Below are 27,176 nucleotides of genomic sequence, written 5' to 3'. Positions count from 1 at the left end.
GTTCCCACCGGCCAGGCCACCCTCGACTTTAATTGCAAGGCAGCCCGGCTCTGGGAAACGGAGGTCCCAGGGGGAACCCCTTGAACGACCTCAAAGCAAGCCCACCAGGCAGGGGCCCACCACCTTCCCTTCTTGGGGCCAAAGCACTCGCACCGCAGTCTTTTCAGCAGGTCCCCCAACCGAGGGCCTCCTCGCACTGCCCTCCTCATCTCTTCGCTGCTTCGCCCTCCTGTTAGTCTGCAGCCCCCCTCACCTGCCCCCTTCCTGGAACAGAACCGTCGCAGAAAAAGACGCGCAGCGCTGCGGCTCAGCGGGGCGCTGCATCGCTGTGAGGCCGGGGTCCTCTCCCCTCCCCCGGCTGCTGCAACCCCCCCAGGCCACCGGCCAACCCCGCGGGTCCCCCTTCTGCCCACTCCAGGGGCTGCGCGGGAGACCGCCCCGCCCCCAGCCCCGCTTCGCTCCGATCTCCGCGGGCCTTTCCTGGGGAAACAGCGCCCACCTTTGGCCGAAAGGAAACTTTCCCAGGCGCAAAACCAGAACCGGGGGGCTGGGAGGAGCTCGGGAAAGAACCGGGGAAAGGTCGTGGGGGGCGTCCCACCGCTTGCGCCACGCGGGCGACCCGGGCCGGGCGTCGCAGGAGCGCCCGCTGCAAGGAGACCACCGGGGCGCCTTCCCCCGCGCCCGGCGCGGCAGCGCACCCGGGGAAGCGAGCTCAGCCCGGCCCCTGCCCGGGGCTCCTGCACGGCGGCGACGGCGGCGGCGGCGCACGCGGACGGCCCTCCCTTCCGCTCCCCTCTGTCGGCGGCGGCGGCGCGTACCTTCCTGCACGGCGTGGAAGGGATTGTTGGCTTCTATGAGCTTGATGGTGTAAGTGATCTTCTCGCTCTGCAGAATGTCATCGTTCAGACTGAGGTCCGCCACCGCCTGCTTGAAGATCTCGTCGTCCTTGGCCGCGTTGCCTTCGAAGATCGCCCCTGAGTGTTTTTTTTTTTTGGGGGGGGGGGGGGAGGGCAGGAGAGAAGAGAGAGAAACGTCCCGGTCACCGTCAGCATCTTCCGTGGGAACGCAAGAGTCCCGCAGAGAAAGGGAGGCGAGCCCCCCACCCCCGGCCCCTTCTGTCCCTCAGATCTCCTTCTCCTCTCCGGCAGTGGCCCCAGCTGGATCGGCGCCCTCCCCGCCCCTCCCCCTCCTGACCTTAAGGGACCGGTCCCCACGCCGGGCCCTCTCCCCGTCTCCCCTCTCTCTTCCCCCAGCCGTCGGGCACGGGGACCCCCCCGTCGTACTACGGCGGCGGCTTTCTTATCCAGACTCGCAAACTCGGCCCTTCTGATGGTCTGCCCATCCAGACCACGAGTGGATTCAGCAACTGGGTTAAAAACACTGCGTGACTTCAGCCAGCCTCTGGTGAGGACGGGCTAAACTGGATTCCCTCCATAAACCGTGTTAAGGGAACCCCTGTGGGCAGTTCGCACGACCCAGTCGGGACCGCAAAACCCCGAACGGCCACGAAACAGCGGCGAACGCTGCTGGACCCCCGCGTTGTTGCCTCCTGGCGCCCGTCCTGGGTCTTGCAGCCCGGGACCAGGTTTCCGAGGCGATTTTTTCGGCCCGCGCGGGCGAGAGACCCGGAAGCCTGGGTCGGGGCTGTCCTCGGCAACGAAGCTCCCGACCCCTCTGGAGGCCGGGGAGAGCAGGGGCGGCCCCCGTGGTGGCGGGAAGGACGGAGGGACTCTTCCAGCGGGGCCCTTTCACGCTTTGGATCCTGACTCCCGTAATCCCAGAAGGGCCCCCAGGTGGGAAAGGGCAGGGCTCCGGGACGGGGCTGGTGCTGAACTGAAGCGGCTCGGGCGAAGACGAGCGGGGAGGCGAGAGAGAGCCTTTCTCAACGGGACCCGCTCCGGGATGGGAGGAGGGACGCGCGCTTGCAGGAACTTCGGAGTTGTGGCCCCGTCCCCGCCCGCCGGCACCGGCTGCAACCTGGACGCCTGGTTCAGCCTGACGCCCTGGCACCCATTGATCCGGGGAGGGGAGGGAAGCGAGGCTTTCTCAGAGATCTGGCGGGTCCTGCCCTCGAGGATCCCGGGCCTTGAGGACCAATCGCCTCCCCGCGTCCGGCCGCCCCATCTTATTTCTGGGGGGCTTGGAACGGCCACTCCGACGCTGAAATGCGGGGCGCAATTCTGCCCTCCTCCTCCTCGCGCGCTCTCCCAACCTCTTCGGCCCCCGGGAGAAGGCGAGGGAAGGGCGGGCGGGGGAATCTGCCCGGGACCCAGCCCTTCCCCCGAAGTCGAGGCTGAGCGGGACCGTGCAGAACGCCACCTCGAGACAGGCGACAGCTAGATGGCAGCAAAGCCCGGGGAGGTTCCGCGCCTCCCTGCTGCCCTCCCCGGCCCCTCCGGAGGACTGCAGCCCGGGATCACGAGCCTACGGCGAACGGCGCGGGGGAGCCCGACCCCTCCCGCCTTCCCTCAGCCCGCAAGGCCGGGCCTCCAGGCCAACACCGGGAGCCGATTGCCCCGAAAAGGCTGCTCCCGCCCGCTCCCTGCCTCGCACAGCGCCTAGCTGAGCTGGCTTCTGCCGCTCGGGAGCAAGCGGGAGCCCGCCGGGACTCCTCCGTGCGCGGAGGCATCCAGGGGAGGCTCCCGAGCCCTGCGGGGAGTCCGGAGTGGGAGAGTTTTCCTGAAGCTGACCCACGCGCTCCCCACTTTCTACCGACGCGGAGGAAGGCCCGGGGATGTCCGGCGCTGCTGCGGGTAGCACAACCGAGAGATGGTGGGAGTGGTGATCCGCCTCTGGGAGTTTATCCGTCCTTGGGTTCATTTTAAATCTCAACAGTTCGCTCTTTTCTCCCTTCGCCTTGGCACCTCCCAGTTCTCCCCAAAGCCCCGCTTCGGTACTAGGCTTATATCCTGCCTTTCAAGGGGATCTGCCTTCCTCACAACAACCCTGTGGAGTAGGTGGGCTGAGAGAGAACGACGGCCCCCAATCATCCAGGGAGTTTTCATGGCTGAGGATGGGCTTGAACCCGCAACCCTAATCCAGCACCTTGGCACGACCGGTAATATGTTTCCCACCCAGTGTATGTGAATGGTGATTGATGATGCGTCTTTTCTTGAGGGACACGGGGGACTCAGCACAACAACCCTGAGAGGTAGGCTGGGCTGAGAGGGATGGCTAGCCGAGAGTCATTCCGGGAGCTGCCCTGGCTGCGATAGGCGCCCACCTGCCTCTCTTCGCCCTGGGCCGGTGCCTCGGCGCCGGAAGTGGCGTGGAGGGATCCCCCAACGGCCGAGCCGAGCCCCCCCCCAGCCACCCACGAACACTTTCCCTCCCACCTCGGCCAGGCGGGGGAGATTCAACTCCAAAGTTGGAGGCGTTCGGGAGCTCGGCGGCGCTCTCCTCTCCGGGAGGCGGAGAAGCCAGCGGGGCGACCGCGCGCAAACAGGTCTCCAGGCGCCCGCTGGCATTGCGGGAGGGGAAGCGACTGCGGCCGGAGGAACTTAGGATCGTCTCCGGAGAGACGGGCGACCCTCCCGCGCGGCTGAGACTCAGCGCAGATTTTATTCCTCCCCTAACTTTGCCATAAGGTGCACTTGATTTGCGGGTGGGGAAGGGAACCTCGCTCTCCTTTTTCGGGGCCCCTCCAGCTCCCTCCCCACTCCGGCGCGATTATCCTCGCCTTGCGCCTTAACCAGATCCGATCGCCCCCAGCCACCCCCCCCCGCGTCAACCTTTTATTAATTGATCCTTCGCTAGCCTGCCTCTCCGCGCACGCACGCACGCCAGCAACACCCCGGCGGCGGTTCTTCGGCTTTTCTTTCTTTCTTTCCTTTTTTTTTTTCTTTTTCTATTTCTCTTACCGATGTGGATGATCGAGTCGGCTCGCACGGAAACACAGTGAAAGATCCATGGGAAAAGCCAGACCATCAGTACTTCCATTTCCAAGCTCTGTCGAAGCACATCAGCCCGGATTTGGTCTGAGAACAGCCACGGAGATGACGGGAGGGAGGGAGGGAGGCGTGGGAGGGGGGTGAGCGCGAGAAAGAAACGTAAGGTTTGGGGGTTTAAAAAAAAAATCAAAGGGAACGTCCACCTCTCCCCAGCCTAAGTAATCTCCAAGCTCAGGATTAGAGAAAAAAGTGGAGGAGGAGGAAGAAAAAACATTCAACCAGCGAGGAAGCGGCTGTAAACAAGAATGCCGGGGACCGCTTTTTCGGAGCGGCGGGGAGGATCAGGCTGGAAAAGGCATTCGCGAACGATTAGATCCCGCTTGGGTAGGAGGCGGCGGTGACCGGCGGTGAGCCCTCGACTTCGGCAGCAGCTCTTGAGCTCTCGTGTGTCTCTGAGTGTGAGTGTGTGCGCGTGCCGGCGCGCGCGCGCGTGTATGTGCCCGTGCGCGCGCGCGTCCCTGGGCCCCAGCAAACTGCGGAGGCACCCCCATCCTCCGCGGCCCCCCTCCCGCGGACCACGTGATTGCAGAGCCTCACTACTCGTTATAGTCTGGGCGCAAAAGCAGCGGAGAGGCGAGGAAGTAGCAGCTCCCGGAGAGGGCGGGGGGAGGAGGAAGAGGAGGCAGCGGCAGGAACAGCCCGGAGAGGGGAGGGGGCTGGAGTGGAGGCTCGGGCCCGACCTCCCGGCTGCTGGGGAGCCAGGCGGGCGAGCAGAGCTTCCAAGTGGACGCGAGGCGGCTGGATGCCAGCGCAGGAGCCCCTCGGCGAATCCCACCCCCGGGCTTGACGCCCCTCTCCAGAAGAGAGAGGGAGAAGCCAGCCCAGCCCGGGGCTGCGGGGACGGCGCCCCTCTCCCTCCCCGGCGGCGACATCGAGCTGGGCTTCCGACCGGCGGCGGCGGCGAAGCAGCGGAGGCACCGGCGGCGCCGCGCCGGGGAAGCGAGGCTCGGGCCGGAGCCCTCCTTCGGGCAGTGGGTCTCGCCCCTCCGCTGCGCCCGGGGCGGCGGGGGTCGGGCCGCAGCCACCCCCAGACTCGGGCAGAAGTTGGCCACCCTCCTCGAGCCCAGCCGGTGGTGCCTGGCCGCGTCCGGCGGTGGCCTCGGAGTGGCGGGGCCCGGGAGGCCTTCTCGGGGCGCGGGGAACCCCCATTGGGGCGGAATTGCGGTCCTGTCAGGTCCCCCGGAACAAACGCGGAAGGGGCGACCCCGAGGCCGTCCCGGATTCTTCCCGACGAAAGCACCCCCCCCACTGCGCCCCCTGCCCGGCTTGCGCCCCATCGTCGTCCCTCGGCGCTTTCCGCCCCCTTCCCGAAGTCAGATGAACAGACACCGCGCAACTCCAGGGAGGGCGAGACGTGCAAAGTTGCTGCCGCCGCCGCCGCCGCCTGGTAAATGAACGCCTGCGTCCTCCATTGGACATGCTTAGACTTCAGAAGGCCGATTCATCCCCGTAAAACAAACACGCCAGTGATTGCAGGCCCCCGAACGTGAGAAGCCTTTAAATACGCCACCGGGATCCCGAGAAAACACATTCATTCAGGAGCCGGGAGAGACTAACCCGAGGCGCTGCCAGGAGAAATGAGGGGAGGCGCGGGATGTTCACATGATTAAGTGGCAGCCTCTGGAAAGCGGGGGGGGGGGGGGGCAGCCCCGGTGGTCGGATCCGCGAGTGGAAAGACTGGCCCGGGATCTCTTGGCGTGGGAAACGCCGTGCCCGTGGCCGATCCGTGGAAACAATCAGCACGACCCTCCCCCCGCAGAGTTTAATCCATGTGCTGGGGGTGATATGAAATCATCCTTTGTATGGGCGGAATAATCCCTGCTGGACCCCGTCCAGAAGTGCCCGGGCGAGCCTCACGCATTTCCTCGTCTGGGGTACCTATTCCAGTGTCAAAGAGGGATAAACGCATCAGGCAGATCTTTGGCTGACGCTTCCATCCCACCTATATTTTAGAATAAATCCAAGTTTGCTGCCACATAATATATGAAATTATGATACCGGAGTCATGTTTATTCCTTACAGAACAATTGGATAGGAAACTGCCTACAGATTTCCCCTTTCATCTCGGAAGAAAAACAGCCAGAGAATAAAAGCAATCAGGCGGTCTAGCCACACAATATTTCAGGGGCAGAGAATGAAGTTCTTCCTCCCCATCTGTTAAAACCGATGGGATTTGAGGTTCCTTAATTGTGGCTGGCTCAAATCTTCTGCCTCTTTCTCTTTTAAAATGTAAGTCACACCTTCAGATGAGGGGTCCAAAACCCCACCCTGCAATTCTCCCTTTCCCAAAGTTTCCCCACAAGGGCGGTCCTCCGGCCTTTTCCGCCTTTCCCCCTTCGATGGTGGTTTCTGCTGCTGAATATTCTTTGTGGATACAGCCACAGAGTCTCTTGCTTCTCAGCACCAAAACTTGAAAGAGATGCTTCAGAAGCCAGAGGTGCCACTTCAGATTTCCAAGCAACTAAGAATGTTAATTAGGAAATGTGGCACACACCACCACCACCTTTAAAAAAAAAAAGAAGCTATGCAGCTGGAAGGAAGGGAGCTGCTCTGGGCCACCTGCATTTCCTCCCTAGTGCTGCAGTCAGAGTCTGTGATTTGGGGGGTGGGGGGGGTTGATCTCTGTGAGTATTACAGATAGGGAGCTAAGAGTTAAGTCTGCCCTTTGACAACTTAAAGCAGCATCTGAAGGAGGTGCTCAGCCCAGATGTATTTATTTATTCAACTTGTACAGCTGCCCCAGAGCCAGTTTGGTGTAGAGGTTAAGGCACCAAGCTAGAAACCGGGAGGCCGTGAGTTCTAGTCCTGCCTTAGGCACGAAGCCAGGTCAGTGACCTTGGGCCAGTCACTTGCTCTCAGCCCTTAGAAGCAAGCAACAGCAAACCGCTTCCAAAAAATCTTGCCAAGGAAACTGCAGGGACTTGTCCAGGCAGTTGCCAGGAGTCAAAAACTGACCTGAAGGCACACACACACACAAATAGCAGCCTCACTCACAAAAAACTCTGGGCAGTCACAAACAAAAGCAATCATTAAAATGGTGAATATAAAAGACAAGCAAAACTAATTGCCAACCATGGATGCCCATGGCTGTGCCCCTAGAGATGGATTCACCCTGGCCAGCTTAACGCCTGAGGGAACAACCCGGTCTTCAGAGCTGGCCAAAGGCCTGTAGGTTGGGGCCATTGGCATCTCTGGGGCAAGCTGTTCTACAGGGCAGGTGCCACCCCAGAGAAGGCCTGCATGCCAGGTCCCATCAGATGGCTTTGCTTGGCAGGAGTTGGAGCATGCCAACTCTGTTGGATCTGGTGGGATGAAGAGAACAGATGGAAGACAGGCAGCCCCACCAAATTAAGCAAGCTTGGTGCCACTAAAATAAATGCCCAGTTCACTTTGGATCCCCCCCCCATAACAAGTCCTCCTGTGCTGCCCCATTGCAGCAAGGGGTGCTCCTGGGAAGGAGGAGTGAAGAATGCAGGGACTTTATGCCAAGTGTGGGTATTCCCAGCAGGGTCACCCAAGGCTGAAGCTAGCAGGCACGGTAGGAAGATGCCAGGTGATCACTTTGGTGACAATGGCAAAGGCATCAATTCCTACTGCACAGGAGAAGGCCATGGTAAACCATTCCTGTATTTTTAACAAGAAAACCACATGGATGTGGTCACTAGCAGTCGAAAAGGACTTGATGGCACATAACCAATCAAATCATTCTGAATCACCACCATGTAACTTCTGAACTGTTGCTTTGCACCATTTTACAATCTAGGGAGCTATCCTTCTCCAACTCTCTGACAGTTGCTTTCTCAGCAGAACCTGTACAGGTAGCCCTCAACTTACGACGGTCCAAAATTACGAATGGGTGCTTTATGGCTTGCAAAGCACTTCCAAGTATCACAAAACATCACACGCATACCCCGCGGTCACATCATCACATATCGGGCACTTGGCAACCAACTCGCATTTATGACCGGTTGCAGCATCCCACAGTCACTTGACTGAGTTTTGTGACTTCTTTGCCATTTTCCAGCAAAAAATGCCCACTGGGGAAGCTGGATTCACTTAACGACCACCATAAAAGTGGTAATAAAATCGGGTCCAGTCATGTGGTGACTTGACTTATCACCACAACAACTTACAATGGAAATTCCAGTCCCAATAGTGGTCGTAAGTTGAGGACTACCTGTAAATCTCAGTGGTCAGAGACGGTCCAAGAATAAAAAAAAAGTGTCCATGGCCACATGCCATTTTAGAGCCACGATTTGCCCAGTTCTGGTGTAGGCTCTGGCTGTACGGAGCAACAGGTTGCTCCCCATCTCTCCATCACCTCCTACCAGCTCAGACGCAACTTGGTTCCCAACATTGTGCAACAGTGTTGAAGAAATCACTGCACTTGTTCCTTCATAAACAATAAACTGTATTCCAACTGAGCACACTAAGTTAATCCATTGATGCGGCAACTACTTTACTGTACAAGTAATTTGACTTGTGTCTATCCAGGACCTTGAGAAGACTCAGAGAGGGCTGATGGTGGAATGTTCTTCTGAACCTCCAACATAGTCCTATAGCAATGCATTTTTCCTCCACTGTTTTGGAGGAAAGACAAAAAGAATTGCTAAAATCAATCCATCTCATTATTTCAGGCATTGGATTATACCTCAGATGGACTTCTCTCTATGTATGAGACCTGGGAGAATTGGCCCATTGTTTCCCACACCTCAAAAAGGTACAACCTTGACGGTTTGGTCTGGTGGTTAAGGTGCCGGGCTAGAAACCAGGAGACCGGGAGTTCTAGTCCTACCTTAGGCATGGAAGCTGGCTGGGTGACCTTGGGCCAGTCCCTCTCTCTCAGCCCAAGAGCCAGTCAGGCATGGTAGGAGAATTCTAGTTCCACCTTAGGCATGAAAGCCAGCTGGGTGACCTTGGGCCAGTCCCTCCCTCTCAGCCCCAGAGCCAATCAGGCGTGGTAGGAGAGTTCTAGTCCCACCTGAGGCACGAAAGCTGGCTGGGTGGCCTTGAGCCAGTCCCTCTCTCTCAGCTCCAGAGCCAATCAGGCGTGGTAGGAGAATTCTAGTCCCGCCTTAGGCACGAAAGCCAGCTGGGTGACCTTGGGCCAGTCCCTCCCTCTCAGCCCAAGAGCCAATCAGGCGTGGTAGGAGAGTTCTAGTCCCGCCTTAGGCACGAAAGCCAGCTGGGTGACCTTGGACCAGTCCCTCCCTCTCAGCCCAAGAGCCATTCAGGCGTGGTAGGAGAGTTCTAGTCCCGCCTTCGGCACGAAAGCCAGCTGGGTGACCTTGGGCCAGTCCCTCCCTCTCAGCCCAAGAGCCAATCAGGCGTGGTAGGAGAGTTCTAGTCCCGCCTTAGGCACGAAAGCCAGCTGGGTGACCTTGGACCAGTCCCTCCCTCTCAGCCCAAGAGCCATTCAGGCGTGGTAGGAGAGTTCTAGTCCCGCCTTAGGCACGAAAGCCAGCTGGGTGACTTTGGACCAGTCCCCCTCTCAGCCCAAGAGCCATTCAGGCGTGGTAGGAGAGTTCTAGTCCCGCCTTAGGCACGAAAGCCAGCTGGGTGACTTTGGACCAGTCCCTCCCTCTCAGCCCAAGAGCCATTCAGGCGTGGTAGGAGAGTTCTAGTCCCGCCTTAGGCACGAAAGCCAGCTGGGTGACCTTGGACCAGTCCCTCCCTCTCAGCCCAAGAGCCATTCAGGCGTGGTAGGAGAGTTCTAGTCCTGCCTTAGGCACGAAAGCCAGCTGGGTGACTTTGGACCAGTCCCTCCCTCTCAGCCCAAGAGCCATTCAGGCGTGGTAGGAGAGTTCTAGTCCCGCCTTAGGCACGAAAGCCAGCTGGGTGACTTTGGACCAGTCCCTCCCTCTCAGCCCAAGAGCCATTCAGGCGTGGTAGGAGAGTTCTAGTCCCGCCTTAGGCACGAAAGCCAGCTGGGTGACCTTGGGCCAGTCCCTCCCTCTCAGCCCAAGAGCCAATCAGGCATGGTAGGAGAGTTCTAGTCCTGCCTTAGGCACGAAAGCCAGCTGGGTGACCTTGGACCAGTCCCTCCCTCTCAGCCCAAGAGCCATTCAGGCGTGGTAGGAGAGTTCTAGTCCTGCCTTAGGCATGAAAGCCAGCTGGGTGACTTTGGACCAGTCCCTCCCTGTCAGCCCAAGAGCCATTCAGGCGTGGTAGGAGAGTTCTAGTCCCGCCTTAGGCACGAAAGCCAGCTGGGTGACCTTGGGCCAGTCCCTCCCTCTCAGCCCAAGAGCCAATCAGGCGTGGTAGGAGAGTTCTAGTCCCGCCTTAGGCACGAAAGCCAGCTGGGTGACCTTGGACCAGTCCCTCCCTCTCAGCCCAAGAGCCAATCAGGCGTGGTAGGAGAGTTCTAGTCCTGCCTTAGGCATGAAAGCCAGCTGGGTGACCTTGGGCCTGTCCCTCCCTCTCAGCCCAAGAGCCAATCAGGTGTGGTAGGAGAGTTCTAGTCCCGCCTTAGGCATGAAAGCCAGCTGGGTGACCTTGGGCCAGTCCCTCCCTCTCAGCCCAAGAGCCAATCAGGCGTGGTAGGAGAGTTCTAGTCCCGCCTTAGGCACGAAAGCCAGCTGGGTGACCTTGGGCCAGTCCCTCCCTCTCAGCCCAAGAGCCATTCAGGCGTGGTAGGAGAGTTCTAGTCCAGCCTTAGGCACGAAAGCCAGCTGGGTGACTTTGGACCAGTCCCTCCCTCTCAGCCCAAGAGCCATTCAGGCGTGGTAGGAGAGTTCTAGTCCCGCCTTAGGCACGAAAGCCAGCTGGGTGACTTTGGACCAGTCCCTCCCTCTCAGCCCAAGAGCCATTCAGGCGTCGTAGGAGAGTTCTAGTCCCGCCTTAGGCACGAAAGCCAGCTGGGTGACTTTGGACCAGTCCCTCCCTCTCAGCCCAAGAGCCATTCAGGCGTGGTAGGAGAGTTCTAGTCCCGCCTTAGGCACGAAAGCCAGCTGGGTGACTTTGGACCAGTCCCTCCCTCTCAGCCCAAGAGCCATTCAGGCGTCGTAGGAGAGTTCTAGTCCCGCCTTAGGCACGAAAGCCAGCTGGGTGACCTTGGACCAGTCCCTCCCTCTCAGCCCAAGAGCCATTCAGGCGTGGTAGGAGAGTTCTAGTCCTGCCTTAGGCATGAAAGCCAGCTGGGTGACTTTGGACCAGTCCCTCCCTCTCAGCCCAAGAGCCATTCAGGCGTGGTAGGAGAGTTCTAGTCCCGCCTTAGGCACGAAAGCCAGCTGGGTGACTTTGGACCAGTCCCTCCCTCTCAGCCCAAGAGCCATTCAGGCGTGGTAGGAGAGTTCTAGTCCCGCCTTAGGCACGAAAGCCAGCTGGGTGACTTTGGACCAGTCCCTCTCTCTCAGCCCAAGAGCCAATCAGGCGTGGTATGAGAGTTCTAGTCCCGCCTTAGGCACGAAAGCCAGCTGGGTGACTTTGGACCAGTCCCTCTCTCTCAGCCCAAGAGCCAATCAGGCGTGGTATGAGAGTTCTAGTCCCGCCTTAGGCATGAAAGCCAGCTGGGTTACTTTGGACCAGTCCCTCTCTCTCAGCCCAAGAGCCATTCAGGCGTGGTAGGAGAGTTCTAGTCCCGCCTTAGGCATGAAAGCCAGCTGGGTGACTTTGGACCAGTCCCTCCCTCTCAGCCCAAGAGCCATTCAGGCGTGGTAGGAGAGTTCTAGTCCCACCTTAGGCACGAAAGCCTGCTGGGTGACTTTGGACCAGTCCCTCTCTCTCAGCCCAAGAGCCAATCAGGCGTGGTAGGAGAGTTCTAGTCCCGCCTTAGGCACGAAAGCCAGCTGGGTGGCTTTGGACCAGTCCCTCTCTCTCAGCCCAAGAGCCAATCAGGCGTGGTATGAGAGTTCTAGTCCCGCCTTAGGCACGAAAGCCAGCTGGGTGACTTTGGACCAGTCCCTCCCTCTCAGCCCAAGAGCCAATCAGGCGTGGTAGGAGAGTTCTAGTCCCGCCTTAGGCATGAAAGCCAGCTGGGTGACTTTGGACCAGTCCCTCTCTCTCAGCCCAAGAGCCAATCAGGCATGGTAGGAGAGTTCTAGTCCTGCCTTAGGCATGAAAGCCAGGTGACCTTGGGCTAGTCGCTGTCTCTCAGCCCAGCCCACCTCACAAGGTTGTTGTTGTGGGGAAAATAGGAGGATGAAGGAGTATTAGTTACGTTCCCCAACTTGAGTTGTTTGTAAAAATAATAAAGGCGGGATATAAAAAATCTTATTGTTTCTGTTAAGTAGAAAAAACATTTCTTCATTTACAGTAATTTACATGCCACCTCCTCTTTGGCTTCTAGGCAACACTGAGACCTGGCACACGCAAAGCCCATTGGAACTGATAGGTAAATGGCTATCTAGCACAACCTTACGGACACACAACAGGGGAGCAATAATTGTGCATCAGCCTCTTTTTTTGCAGTTTGACCTTGGAGAGCTCAGCATCACTTTGCCGCCATTCCACTCCTTGCAAAGGTGATGCAGAAATTGGATGGCTTACCTTCTTAGTGCAATCCTCTAGTCCAGATTTCTATTTTCAGCATAAACAGGAAATGAGAAGTTCCACCTGTATCCAATAGACTCTGCTTCTGCATAAGGCAGGTTGACTGAAAAATTCACTCTTCAAATTCCTGGATGCCTTTGAAAGAGTGCACCGAAGGGATTTCACCTGGGGAGACACGGAAGTCCATCAGGTATGTCACCACCTGAGCCAGCTCAAGCGTATTATTTTTCTATTTATGTATCTAGTTAGAAGCAGCTCAAAACAGACTTCATTGGCTCTTACCTCACACACAGCGTATGGTTTTGGATACTATAGTTTTGTATTTATGTTTTGCTCATGACATCCCATAGAATGTGGGAAGCTGAGAACTGCATGCATTCTTTGTAGCTCTCTTAACTAGGATTTCCTGGAAGACGGAAGTGGTTGTACGGATGAAGAGGCCCCATTCCAACACAATCAAAGTTGGGATGGGTGGCTTCTGTCAGCCTGAGGGGCTAATTCATTCACTTGGGGGTGAATTTTCCAGATGTCCCATTTATTTATGACTGTCCGGGCTCATGCAGCTGTCAAGCCTAAGAAGCGAAAGCCACACAGAGTTCGGAAAGCTATATGGGGTTCAAAACGTAATCTTCAAAACTTTGAGTAACAACAACCACAGAACTCACTTAAAAACGGCAGCCAGTGCATCGTAAAATCTCCAGTCTACTCTGCACTCCAGATCAGACAAAGCTGGTCACCTGCCATGACTGGGCTTTTGGAATCCTTATTCCAATTTTAAGCTAAGAATATGAATGAATGAATGAATGAATGAATGAATGAATGAATATATATATATATATATATATATATTTTCCCCCAGGATTCAAGCAGTCATAAATACATTATTGTGCAGGGATGATGGGAAGTTGCCACCATTCAATCTTCGTGGACTTACCTAGCTCCAAATCCAATTTGCTATTTTTGCAAGAGAGGAAGCTTGTATGTATAGCTGAAAGCTTAATATGTGGCATTATCAGGAGAGGAGCAGTTATATGGAGCCCACAAATTGCCAGATACTGTACGCTAAAGGCTGAGTAGCTAATAAGTAAAAATGCTTGATGCATATTACAGCAGTACAAATATCTGACCTGCTAGAAAGGTGGGCTGATAAACTGCACATGTCTATTCTTCCCTCAATTACGGTAACTCAGAAGGGATAATTTTTCTGTCACCAGAATGACAACATTTATGCACAAAGATATATTGTTTTGGGGTTAACACAAACATTTAACAATACTTTTAAAATGCTTAGGGTGAAAAACCACCAAACATCCTGAAGACTGAGGGTGCTTAGTGGCTATTGAAGGCTCGGTGAACAAGGAAGGATGGAGAGAGAAAATCAGAGATTAGAGTAGAACAATTTTTCAAGGAGGCAGCATGTCCAACTGGTTGGCAGATTGAACAACAGCTCTCTACCCTGAAACATACTGTTCTAAGTTTTCCTTGGATTTCTCAACTGGAAATGGGAATTGATGTCCAAGCCACCTTCATTCAAAGATGCTGCGTTTCATCCCTGGCATTAGATCTAGGACAGCCCATTCCTATCAACGGGCCTTGGCATGAGCCTCAGTTGTAACTTAGCTCTAATGGAATAAAAGATTCCATAAAGGCACCTCCATAATTCTGCTGAAGACACATTCTTCTAAGATGATGATCCTTTGTGGGGCCATGCTGCCCCAGAGAAGGATTCCTGCCTTCCTCCGCTCAGAATCCGACTCAGAATAATATCAATTCTATTTGGTCTTCCTAAACAATTTCTCAAGAACTGTGTTTAAGAGCTGTCAAAAGAGACAGGATCTCCTTCCTTTCTCCCTTATTCCCTCTGTAATATGCATCAAGCATTTTTACTTATTAGCTACTCAGCCTTTAGTGTACAGTATCCTTTTAAGTCTCTGGCAATTAAAATCAAAATTATCGTGTTTACAACACTTAGATACCTTTTTTTTATTTCTGCAATCAGCAGGAAGTAAAGGCATAATTGCCACAAAAATTACAGTTGTATTAGGCTTCAGAACAAGAGACGGGAAGCCTATTTTTAGTTGGTGATAACATCACACACTAACAAATTTCTTCATGAAGCTTCAGTGGAGGAGAGCAGAGTCCTTTGAAACCATGAGTGAAAGAAGCAGGTATTCCTAGGAACAATAGCCCAGATGTTTCATGCATTAAGAGAATTTATAGAGACACCCATCTTAAGGAAATAACTCTAACAATACAAGACCCAAATTTAAAAATGACAATATAATTAAAAAACAATACATTCAAAAACTGAGGCATCTACCCAAAGACTCCTTACCCCAGCTACACACGTGGAGCTCCACTGTTATTATACAACTGCTCCCCAGCTATAGAATAATGGGTGCCTTAATTCAGCAACAACTGGAAGGCTATTGTTTCAAATGCCATGGGGGGCCTACGGCTGATGAATGCTGAACAGAATTTGCTCTGGCTGGGCCTGTTTCGGCACTTAGAGCAGGAATCCTCTGAAGGAGCTGGAAGTCTGGCTACTGAACCATAGTTTAATACGACAGAGGAAGAGGGCATGGCTCTGTTTTCCCTAAAAGCAACTTGTAAAGCAAGGAAGAACATTAATGCGCCCTTTGCACGTTGCTCAGATGGAAGGGGTCTACCCAGAGGATAGCGGTATAGGTGGCCTCATCTACAAGGGTGCCAGGATGACCTGCAGAATATCATCTATATTTTCACCTATGTATCACCATTGCACACTTCCATCCTGAGAAAAGTGCATAGCTGGTGGCATCCCATTCGTGTGATGTCACCACACCCACTCTCCACTTGACTCTCCTCCTTGTTCTTTGCTGTGAATGCTCATGTATACATGGATCTGTGGCATTGCCCCCAGCACTGCTATGTGGATAATCGCAGACACCATCCTTGACACCCGAGGATTGCAATGGAGGGTCTTGAAGGGGAGGTTTCCGCCGGGCAAGCTATATGCCTAGTAGGATATCTGGGGGTAGGAATGGCTCGTGTGTGTGAGAACCACTTGCATTAAAAGAAGCTGAGTTTGAGGATGACGTCATCCATTATCCTGAAAGCATCTTTTACTGGGATGGTGCAGCCCTGCAGAGAGTAAGGACACAGCCGCTTTAAGGAGTGGCCAACAGATGCTACATTTGCCCTTGAGTGCTCTGAAGGACTTGTTTGCGTTCCGGTATGAAGCACTCCACCGCCCTACCCTGGCACATGGACTTCTATGTGCATGTTTCCTCTGGAGCAGGAAATCTACACACAGACTGATTAAATTCACAGAATGTGCTAAGCCATGATGGCCCGCTGAATCAGGCACAAGCCAAAGCCACGCTAAACCCTTGATGGCTAAGGCAGTGTTTGAACTCAGTCCCAAAGTTCCATCAGAGTGGCTTGGTCCGCTCAGTTGGTGAGGTCCATCCGTGGACCTTCAAGGTAGGGTCAGGGAAAGGAAACCCTCCTGTTTTGGTTGCTCCGCTTTTCTTAAGTGTGGCTGTTGTTTTGTAACTTATATTTATCTTCAGTGGAAATGCAGGACAGATCCATTTTGGGCTCTGTAATTTCAAACTGAATTTTAACTCCAATGTAACTGCAGGGCATCTGCTACAGGCAGGCAGAGGGAAGAATCCATCCCTGCAGAGAAAGACTTTTTGCTGGCTTTCTGCAGCTGGTGCAACATTTGCGCTCCTTCTCCAACACTTACAGTGACAAAATCCTGACTGGAGAATATGTCAGAGATTCAGGAATATTGAGGTTTTTCGCAAACCTTCTCAGTAGCATTTTGTGGACTTGAACCCAGCTCTCTCGGAATTGTATCTGTATTCTTTCATTCTATTGTTTATTTTTACAGGTTAAAAAAAATACTCGTGAAAAAAATCTGCATCCATTTGTTAGTAAAGGTAAAGGTTTCCCTTGACATTAAGTCCAGTCGTGTCCGACTCTAGGGGGCGGTGCTCATCTCCGTTTCAAAGCCGAAGAGCCGGCGTTTGTCCGTAGACACTTCCCTGGTCATGTGGCCGGCATGACTACACGGAACGCTGTTACCTGCCCACTGAAGCAGTACCTATTAATCTACTCCCATTGGCATGTTTTCGAACTGCTAGGTTGGCAGGAGCTGGGACTAGCAACGGGAGCTCACCCCATCACGCGGATTTGAACCGCCGACCTTCCAATCGGCAAGTTCAGCAGCTCAGCGGTTTAACCCGCAGCGCCACTGCGTCCTGCATCCATTTGTTATCAACTTAAAAAAAATATTTCCATTTTCCCTTCCAAAATTTAACTGCCAAAATTTAACAGCCAAAAAGTAAAGAGTTAAACAATTTTCTAGAGTGCTACATCCTGACTCTATAGTGCTTAGGCGTGTGGCTAGAGGATTCAGACCTTCTTCTCCCCTGCCCTAAGGCTTGGAAAATAGACCAATCTCACAAAAGATAAACAAAATCAAATTTTATTTTTTGTTTTTTAAAAAGACGCCCTATTAAAAAATGTTTTAAATTTCCAGAATGCAAACTTCCTATGCTGAACAGCAATGACAAAGTGGTTTGGACCACGGGAAAGCACAAGCTTGATTTAACCAAACAGAGAAAATCCCAAGGAAGATGCAATACTCCCCAATATACTACTAGTTTGCTCCAAAAAAAACCCTCCTTGCTGCCATAATTGTCTCCACTGAAACAACTCTCTGACACCACGTCTGTGTCCATCGTTCTTCCTCTGCTTTCAGACAAGGCTTGACAACTCGGACCAGCCTCTGGAACTGTTTGGCATTTGAATCCTGGACTGATGCAGACCACTCTTGGTTTTTATGGCTGCCTCACCCCATTTTACTGCACCCTAGCACCCAATCAGCTACTTATGTTCTAGCTCTGCCTCCTGTGTCTTACAACTATGACTGTGGACTGGACTCTGTGGACTTCTTGCCCTGGATCCCTGGACTCTCAGCTTCAGCCTGCATTGGCACCACCACTACTGCACCCTGACTATCAGGTAAGATCTCCCCTTCCTTCTATTTCTCCAGGAACTTGTGTGCAACTGCTCAGCCAAACATTCTACCTGCCTGCTGGGCTGTCTGAATTAGCACTGAACCTGCTGCAACTTGTTACTGTGGGATTACGCAGTCTGGAACAGGGGAGTTGTAGGGAGCCATGGAGATGACTTTGGAGCAGGGTTTCCCCACCAGGGTTCCATGGAATCCTAGCATTCTGCAAGAGGCCACTAGGGGTTCCCTGCGAGATCACTATTTATTTAAAAAATTATTTCAAATTCCGGCAACTTCACATGAAAGAGTTAAGTTTCATTCTTTATTTTTAGTTTAAGACTCCTGTGAATGCATCTATACAGGCCTGCACATGAAACAAATATAATAATATATTGTAACTTCTGTCCTCTATTTGAGCCTGAATGGGCAGGGGTTCCCCAAGGCCTGAAAAATATTTCAAGGGTTCTTCCAGGGTGAAAAGGTTGAGCAAGGCTGCTTTGGAGAATCCATTCTGAAGCCATTAAGATAACAACATGCGCAGAAGCATGTGTTAAGCCCAGGGAGGCAGGTGAATTTTGGAAAGAATGGTTCTCCCCTGACTTCCAGGGCATCAGAGGGAAGGGAGAGAAAACACAGATAGACTTGCAAGATTCTGTTACTCCAGACAATCTCAATAGAGTAATTCTAGCCTTCCTGCGGAGTCACTTTCCTGATCTGGTCTACCTTACAGGGCTGACATCAATCTAGACAGCCCAAAACCAGCACCAGGTGATAGAGATGCTGTGCAATAAGTAGGTCAGGACTATTATATCTGCGCTGACATCATCCAGGCAATCCCTACATGCCAGCAAGAGTTTTCTGCAGCTTTTGCTGCCATCTAGTGACCATCCAAATTTTTGCAGCCTAGAAGCGGTAGCCCCAGATACTTTATTTATTTGAATCCCGCCTTTATTATTTTTATAAATAACTTAAGGTGGCGAACATACCTAAGACTCCTCCTCTTTTCCCCACAACAACAACCCTGTGAGGTGAGTTGGGCTGAGAGAGAGGGACTGGCCCAAGGTCACCCAACCGGCTTTCAGGCCTAATATAATTTCATATATTTCATATCCAATCAACTGAGAAAAGCAGGAGCTGAAACATTTTCCTTCCAAGTTTTAATCTTTCAGTATTTTAGTCACTCTGAGAAATATAGGTCTTAAGGGACTAGCAGATTCCTGCTATAACAAGCTTATCTGAAGTGGCGTTTGATGCTTCGAAAAGTGCTCGTATCTGTCTATAGATATACAGGGAGTCCTTGCTTAACAACCATTCATTTACTGATGGTTCAGACTGAAGATGGTTCTGGGAAAAACAACTTACGATCAGTCCTCACACTTACAACCGTCGCAGCATCCCCACAGTCACGTGGTCATGCTTTGGGCGCTTGGCAACTGGTTCTCATTTATGACTGTCGCAGTGTCCCGTGGTCATGTGATCGCCATTTTCAACCTTCCCAGCTGGCTTCTGGCAAGCAAAATCAATGGAGAACCATGTGATTTGCTTAACAGCCACGTGGCCGCTGAGATTCACTTAACAACTGCCACAAAAAAGGTGGTAAAATTGGGTCAGATTCACTTAATGACCGCTTTGTTTAGCAACCTAAATTCCGGTCCCCATTGTGGTCATTAAGCAAGGACTACCTGTAGCAACATAGGCATGCACAGACAGAGATATATCTATATAAAGAGAGAGAGAGAGAGATGAGCATATCTATGTCATTTTGTCACAATTGTCTTCCCAGCTCAAGAGAAAAGATTTGAGGAATCCTCTATGGGTCTACTCAAAGAAGTGCCTGTGAATTCAGTGGAGTTTACTCTGATGTAAGGGGAGGGGAGGCTTTGTTTGCCAAATGTCAGAAAAAGCCGAGGCACCTGGCTTGGGGGGCACCCCTTCCAACGGGGTTCGAATCCTCAAGCGCAACGCTTTTTACTCGTAAAGTGTTTGGGGCTGTCATCTTTTCGGGAGGAAGTCTCACGACGGTCAGCATGTCACCTCTGTACAGATCTGCCCAGGCCCGCAGCAGAATTTATCAGGCACAAATGACAACAAAGAAAAATCGCAGTCTACAGTCTAAAAATCTGACCTAGGAAGAAAACAAGCTGGGGAAGAGAGGGAGGGAGCAGAAGGACGTTGTAAGAAGGAAGGAAAACAGCCTGGCTTCATACATTCTTAGCTCGAAAGAACCAGCAAGAAATGCAGGCAACTCCGTGAACGTTGCTCTTTGTAGATGCAGGAGGCACGGAAGCAGCAGGAGAATTCCCCGCGTCTGAAAGAGGGCCAAAGGGCCTTACCTGGACATGAAGCGTCATGGGGCGAGGTCTCAGCTGCTCTATTAAGAGACTCTCTCAAGCTGGCTCCAGGTGATATTAAATCTCAGTTTTCTGGGCAGCGCGACAGAGGTGATCTGTCATTTTCCTCTCATCAGTCGGTCTACAGCCTTTGGATATCCTGGTGGCCTCCCATCCAAATCCTAACCAGGTCCCATCCTGCTCGGCATTTTGAGATCCGCCAAGATCACATAGGGGATGCCTACTTTTAGTAAAATGTCGGTCTGAGAGGGAGTGATGTGTGACCAACAAGCAGAAGTTGAGGGGAAGCTAAGAAATTTGGGGGCAAAACATGGTCCAAAAGATTTTTAATGTGGATATACAGTACAGTTGAAACCAGAACTGCTCCTCCTGGGTTTGACGGATAAACAGCTCGAGAAGCAACATGGGGCTTTGCTTTTATATACAATAATAGCAGCAAGACTTTTATATGCTCAAAGATGGAAAGCTGCACAGTTCCCTCAAGGGAAGAATGGATGGTTAAATTAATGGAATTGGCGCAAATGGCTAAGTTGACAGCATTGATAAGAGAAAATACCATGACTGGATTTGATTCTACTTGGAAACCGCTTTGGGACTATTTGCCTGTATCTGAAAAAAAACGAAGTTCTGATTTTGGGTTTTGATGATTAAACAGTTTGATTTGATAGAAATAATGATACTAAAGTTTAACTGATGGTAAGAGATTAGATTTGTATAATATGCATTTATATCTGTGTTGGAAGAGGTTGGAAGTCCCCTTCTTCTTACTCTATCTGTTTCTGCTTTATAATTTTTTGTTTTTCTTTAGCTCTGTATTCTATCTTTTCTGTATTCTATCTTTTGTGCTTTAACTATACTTTGAAAAATCAGTTAAGTTCTATTTAAAACAACAACAACAAGCAGACGTTGAGCAATCATAGCCCTAAATAAAGAATAGGCAGACAAAATGTTGCTCCCCAAACCAAGTTAGGGGCCCTAAGAGACCCCACGATTCTGTCGCCCAATTTGGAAGAAATATTTGGATGTCAGTAGGATGATTGCTCACTGTGTTTGGTGGGAAAATAAACACGTGGGCTTTGCTATCATCTCAACACACCTTAGCTTGCTCCTTTGCCTGGTCACAGAGATACCAAAACACTCCAAGCCTTCACTCTGAAAACTCAGCCTGACTTGCTTGCAATACATCATTAGGCCATCACCTGTCCCCTTCAGTCCCCAGAAGCAAGCAAATTGAGAGTGTGCCCCATTACCACCAAAAGCTTTTTTTCCTCTGCCTCATACTTTCTGTCTCAAAGAGTTCCGAGTAGACACTTCACTAAATTTCCAAAGTTGCTTAAGTTCCTGGGAGGCACTGTGGATAAAGAGAAGAAGGAAGGAAGGGACAGTCCTAAGAAACCCTCCACCATTCTCAAGCTGATTAGCAGAAGCAGCATTTGAAGGGTGTAAATGTGTCTGGTGTGTAGCATGTAGTTTGGCCCCGAGCCATTACAGACCACAGGTAGAACTTTCACATCACTTCAGACATGAACTGCTTATGCTAAATTCTTCCCTAATGTTTGAACCGGATGCATAAATCCACCTAAAAAGCTATTTCAAAAAGAGACAGCTCAAATAATTTAAAATCTGTCCAACTATTTTAAAAGTTATTTATCGCAGCAGTAAACACACGTTGTCTGTGAAAACATGCAAACTACAGGCCTTTCCCTGTTGCTGATTTCTTTCCACTTTCTTGAATCGACAGAAAACTATTCCAGCATGACATTTTTTATAGAGTGTGTATACTTGGGGCTGTGTAAAAAAAAAGATAGATAGATAGATAGATAGATAGATAGATAGATAGATAGATAGATAGATAGATAGATATGACAGAATATTCTGTAGAACTGAACAAATATAATCTAACTTCTGAATAATCTGAGCTCTCATAAAAGCAAGTTTCTAGCCCTTCCCTTTTTTCTTATCTATTATACATATTTTATCTTTCTCTTCTAGAAGTTCAAGGTGATCCATGTCCTGAGCAGGCCAGATGAACTTCACTGCATTAGACTGCAGTATTTCTGTCCCTTCAATCCAAGCCTGGTTCTGAAGATGTACATCAAAGCGTGCAGGCAACATGCACTAAATTTTTAGAAGTAAGGCAAAATGCAGTAGAAAATACCCTCAACGTTATAGCTGCTGCTGTACCATTATGTTCCCCCCCTCCTCCTCCTCCTCCTCCTCCTCCTCCTCCTCCTCCTCCTCCTCCTCCTCCTCCTCCTCCATAAATAATAATTTGGTTTATACCTGCCAAGGTGGCTTGGCTGAATTAAAAACAAAATATAGAATTATAAAAAAACCCTGCATAGGTACTCTTCCCTGTGAGATAATTCCAACTGAACACAATGGAGCTAATTTTTATGTTGAAATGTATGGGGATGAATTGTAGGTGAAGAAAGATGAATCAGAAACAGTGCAACTTCTGACAACAGGATTATCTTGGCACAGTTTGACATTGTTGCTTCCAAGCTGGGTAGGGGAATATACCCAACCCTAAATGAAGTGTTGCTATAGACACTGGAAATCTTTACAAATAATGCCCTTCACACAGCTCTGAAAAAATTACCTATCCGTCTTAGTTCTTGTCATTCTACTACTTTGCCCTTAAAACAGCATGTGACAGATGTACAGCCATAAGGTCTGCACACCTTGGCTTTCAGTAGTGGTGTTCAAGCTCTCCATCCAGAAGGAACTCTTCAATAAATGACATGGCGCTCTCATATACAGGTAGTCCTCAATTAACGGCCATTCACATAGTGATGGTTCAGACTTACAACAGCACTGAAAAAAACAACTTGCAGCCAATCCTCACACTTATGACCATCACAGTGTCTCCACGGTCATGTGATCATGATTTGGGCACTTGGCAATCGGTTCACATTTGCGACCATTGCAGCATCCAGCAGTCACATGATCACCATTTTCGACCTTCCCAGCCAGCTTCTGGCAAGCAAAATCAATGGGGAACACATGATTCACATAATGACCACCAGAAAAAAGGTTGTAAAATCGGGTTGGATTCACTTAATGACTGCTTTGCTTAGCAATTGAAATTCCAGTCTCAGTTGTGGTGGTTAAGCATGGACTGCCAGAAGAACAAACAAATCAGTTTTAGAAGAAATACAACCAGACTGTTTCCTGGAGGCGAAGATACCTAGGCTCAGACTCCCATACTTTGGGCACATCGTCAGGAAAGACCGATCACTCGAAAAGGACACCATGTTTGGTGAAGTTGAGGGCGGTGGACAAGAGGAGGACCTTCAATGCGATGGATTGATGCAATCACCACAACAACAGATGCAAACATTGGAAAGGTCAGGCACATGGCGCAAGACTGAACAGCATTTCATTCTCTTATACGTAGGGTCGCCATGAGTCATACACGACTCGACGGCAACTAACCACCACCACCACAACCGATATTGAAGACAGTGCTAAGCTAGATTCCCACATGCATAGTCAAGTCATGCTGACTGTTCCTGAGTGGCATTATTCTCTTGCCCATGAACTGAGAACACCCCTGGATCTTCTGCTGAAGGTCAGAAACTGCTAGCAGCACCAGCACATGGAAGAGGTAAAGAGAGCCAGAGGTCAAGGAAAGAGGTTCAGCACAGCCAAGCATTTAAGAGTCAGGAAGGATAAGCCATAAAATCCTAGGTACTAAGGAAGCAGGAGGACAGGCTGACTCCAGCAAAACAGGTCCACTTGTTGTGGACTCGTTTCTGTTTTAGTGTATCTGCAGCTCTTCTCTGTCCTAGTCGATCCTAATTTGAATAGGTTCAGGATTTTTTCTGCTTCTTCCCTCCATTAAAGTCGCATTCTAAAGTTTTCCTTCTGTCGACATGCCTGTACCATTGCTCTTGTGAGGACAAGGGTGTTTCAGATCACTCTTCCTTTGGGTCACGCACATTTGTGCCAGAGCTGGACGCCTCTTCTGTATCGTCCATTTTTCCCTGACATGGCAGCCTTTTTTGAGACCTCCTGCTGCAACTCTTCTTTCGAAAAAAACACAGCAAAACAAGAACTGGTAGTCAGCTTTCATCTCTGAGTATATGCTTAGGGGCACGCATTTGATCATTATCTATTCTCTCTGAGCACAGAAAGTTGCCTTCTCAAGTAACCCATTGATCTATTGCCTGGCAGTGATTTTTCAGGGTTTCCGCCAGACCAGAATCCTTCCAGATGTGTCTTCAGATGCCAGGCGCTGAAGCCAGAACTGCTGTTCTCAATCTGGACCTGGGAGAGGCTGCAAGAAAGAAGCATTTCAAAGAGACTTCTCCTTGGTTAACTTGCTGTATCTCTGGCTGCAAATTTACTGCTAGTTTTCAAGACTAGCGCTGAGATGCCTTTTGAAAATCTGTGGGGTTCTTGCTCCTTTGGCCTGCAGCTAGGTGGGGTTTGACAGGACTCCCACCACCACCACCACCCAAATTACCCCATAATGCCAACATTCTCCGGAATTCCAGTTTTAAGGTCATGGACGCTTCCAGTCTTTCGAAAAGGGGAAAGATCCTGCAAAATCCTTTTTCCCAGGGAAGGTTCTGCTGCATTTCAGCACATTAACCACAGTGGTTGCCAGGCCCAGGGCTGGGTATATGGAGAATACCAAAAACATTCCTCAAGGGGTTTTTGTTTCCTTCTGGGTGAGGTCACTCTTCAGCAAGCTCACCATGCGCACCACTGCTTTCAATAATAGACGCAGTGAAGGCTTGATAATGGAAGCATTAACTTCACTTGTGGCTTGTGTCTCACTTCAGAGTATATCTCAGAGGTGCGGAGAAAAAAAACAGTGGGATTTTGTGTTTCTCTTTCTGGGAAAAAATCCAGTCTATGCTGTGTCTTACCCACGTGCTCCCTCCCAAATTTTAAGAAACGTACTTAGGCCTTCTGGTTCGGAAGAGTGGAGCATTCGATGAGTGCCCTGGTGGTCCAGCCCTAAGTATGAGGTTCAGTAAACAGACTCATGGTGTGCTTTTTCATGGGGGTTATTTGAGACAAACTGGAAGCACATTGTAGTCTCCACAGTGACTTTCAGAGAGAAAGGGTTGGGTGCAGCTGAATAAATAATATTCAGCAGTGGCATCTATCAGGCAGAGCCAATACCAATGAACATCATAACGCAACTGACACAAATTATATAGTCCTTGTTACCTGCATGATAACACACACACTGTTTTCTTGGCTTGTACTGGGTATCTACGACGTGAAGCATTGCCCGTTCTGTGGCATCACCTCCACTAGTTCCTTAAGATGTGCCCTCCCACTATATTTGCAAGGAGACTTTCCCTGAATCTAGCTTAACTGTTTGCCAACATACACCAGCCTCAGAATTTCTTTCATTCACATATTGTTAGATCCAACCCAGCCTGGTCTTAAACAGGGACCATCCCAGTTTCTTTTCCCATAGAAATACCCTTTACAAAGATCAGAGAGTACTTCCTCTCAGCAAATACAAGATTACTTTCAGATACAATTTCAGCAACTAGGATTGTTTCAGATAATATGGAACCTGTGATGTGGCTTACGGTATATAGTCATGGTAGATGGAATGAGCCAAGTATATAATGGGCGACGTTCGTTGGGCTGTCTGTGCCATCACTGGGATCTCATTGTGGGTTGTCATAGATGCTGCTTGTTTCAGCCAAATGCAAAAGGTGGAAAGGAGGTGATAAGGTCTACAAATCAGCCACATTTAGGACTATGAGCTTTGACCGCTTTGACTAGCAGATTAAGGCAATTACAGTTTTCACCAATTAAACAATATGAACCCAATTTCAATGATGGGGAACAAATTTTAATTAGCTGGGATATGAGCTAAGACATACTTGCGGTTTCAAATACCATGGCTTCAATCTGAAAGGCAGCCATGGTTCAATCTTAAATAAGGGAATGGCCATATTTATCTTAGTGAAGTCAGCTCAATAGTCGGCCAAAACGGGTGGGGTCAGAGAGCTTCTACCTAAATCCGTGTTCTGAAATCAACAGATTACAACACAGATCCGTCAGTGTCTGCAGAGGGGCTAAAATCTGCAAGATTGAAGGCAGGCATGGTGTTGCGATCTGAGCCCTTCCCCTTTGGTATGTGTGCATAAAAGGAGGAGGACTTAGATCATGATGGATACCACTGAGAAGGTCCCTCATCAATTCATTGAATCATAGTTGGAAAAAGCAGTTAGGTCTTGGTGTCCAACCTCTTGCTCGGGGCAGGAATCCAGATTTTTATATATTTTACAGAGTTCTTTTTAACAAGATTCATTAAGATGACAGAGAAGTGATGTAAGAAATCCATCAAGCACACTGATTTTCAGTGCAGAACTAATATATCTCAGCTCTCAGTAGAGACTTTAAGCCTTTTTCTCCTGGCCTTCTCTCCCCAAAGGGGAGGTGACGCTCAGGAAGTCTGCAGCTGCTAAGGAGGATTGAATGGGAGCCTGCTGGAAGCCCCATCTTCTCACTTGCATTTATCCCGCCTCCTCATATTCATTTATTCACTAAATTTATACGCCGCCCATCTCACTGTATGGAGGCTTACAGGTAAAAAGAGAGTTAAAAATCTACAAAAATATACAAAGTTAAAGAGAGAGAGAGAGCATACTCAAGCCACCAACCACGCCCAGGGCCACAGACCCCTCTTGGATCCCCATGCGAGGTGGCACAGCCAGGTCTTGATGCTCTACCAGAAGGCTTGAAGAATGGGGGCCGACCTCACCTCCAGGGGCAAGGTGTTCCACAGGGCGGGGGCAACGGCAGAAGAAGCTCTCCCCCTGGACCCCGCCAGTCAGAATTCTTTCACTGACGGGGTCTGAAATGTGCCCTTCCTGCCGGACTGGGTGGGGAGGGGCCGATGTAATTAGGACAAGACAGGTCATCAGGTAACCTGGGCCCATGTCATGTAATTTCATACCTTGATTTACACTGGGTTCGAATCATGCAAGAGACTTCCATGGACAGAGGACACTCTTGGTTTTACAAGACCATCCTTCAGTTCACAGAAGAAGTGATCACAGGAAAAGATGCATTTGATTTACAGACAGGTGTGCTTAACAACTGTAATTGGGACCAGAATTTTGGTTGCTAAGCAAAGCAGTCTTTAAGAGAATCTGACCTGATTTTATTTACCTTTTTTGCGGTGGTCATTAAGCGAATCACCACAGGGGTTAAGTGAACCACATGGTTCCCCGTTGATTTTGCTTGCCGGAAGCCGGCTGGGAAGGTCAAAAATGGCAACCATGTGACTATGGGATGTTGTGATGGTCATAAATGCAAACTGGTTGGCAAGCATCCAAATTGTGACCATGTGACCATGGGGACACTGCAATGGTCGTAAGTGTGAGTACTGGT

At 50.7% G+C, this 27,176-nt stretch overlaps 1 protein-coding gene across 1 annotated transcript in view; it reads right to left on the bottom strand.

Moving 5' to 3' along the window:
• Window positions 1-3,743: 3,743 nt before the first annotated feature.
• The window catches only part of WAPL (WAPL cohesin release factor), a 148,167-nt gene continuing 124,734 nt past the window's right edge, over window positions 3,744-27,176 (bottom strand). Inside the window, exon 21 of the transcript XR_010068243.1 lies at window positions 3,744-3,757. The gene's annotated coding sequence lies outside the window, so the exon portion shown is untranslated. The remainder of the gene's footprint in view (window positions 3,758-27,176) is intronic.

The sequence above is a fragment of the Candoia aspera genome, chromosome 6 (genome assembly GCF_035149785.1).
Source record: "Candoia aspera isolate rCanAsp1 chromosome 6, rCanAsp1.hap2, whole genome shotgun sequence".
Lineage (NCBI taxonomy): Eukaryota > Metazoa > Chordata > Lepidosauria > Squamata > Boidae > Candoia > Candoia aspera.
Note: the sequence above shows the minus strand (reverse complement) of the source record. Positions and strands in the feature narration are given on the sequence as shown.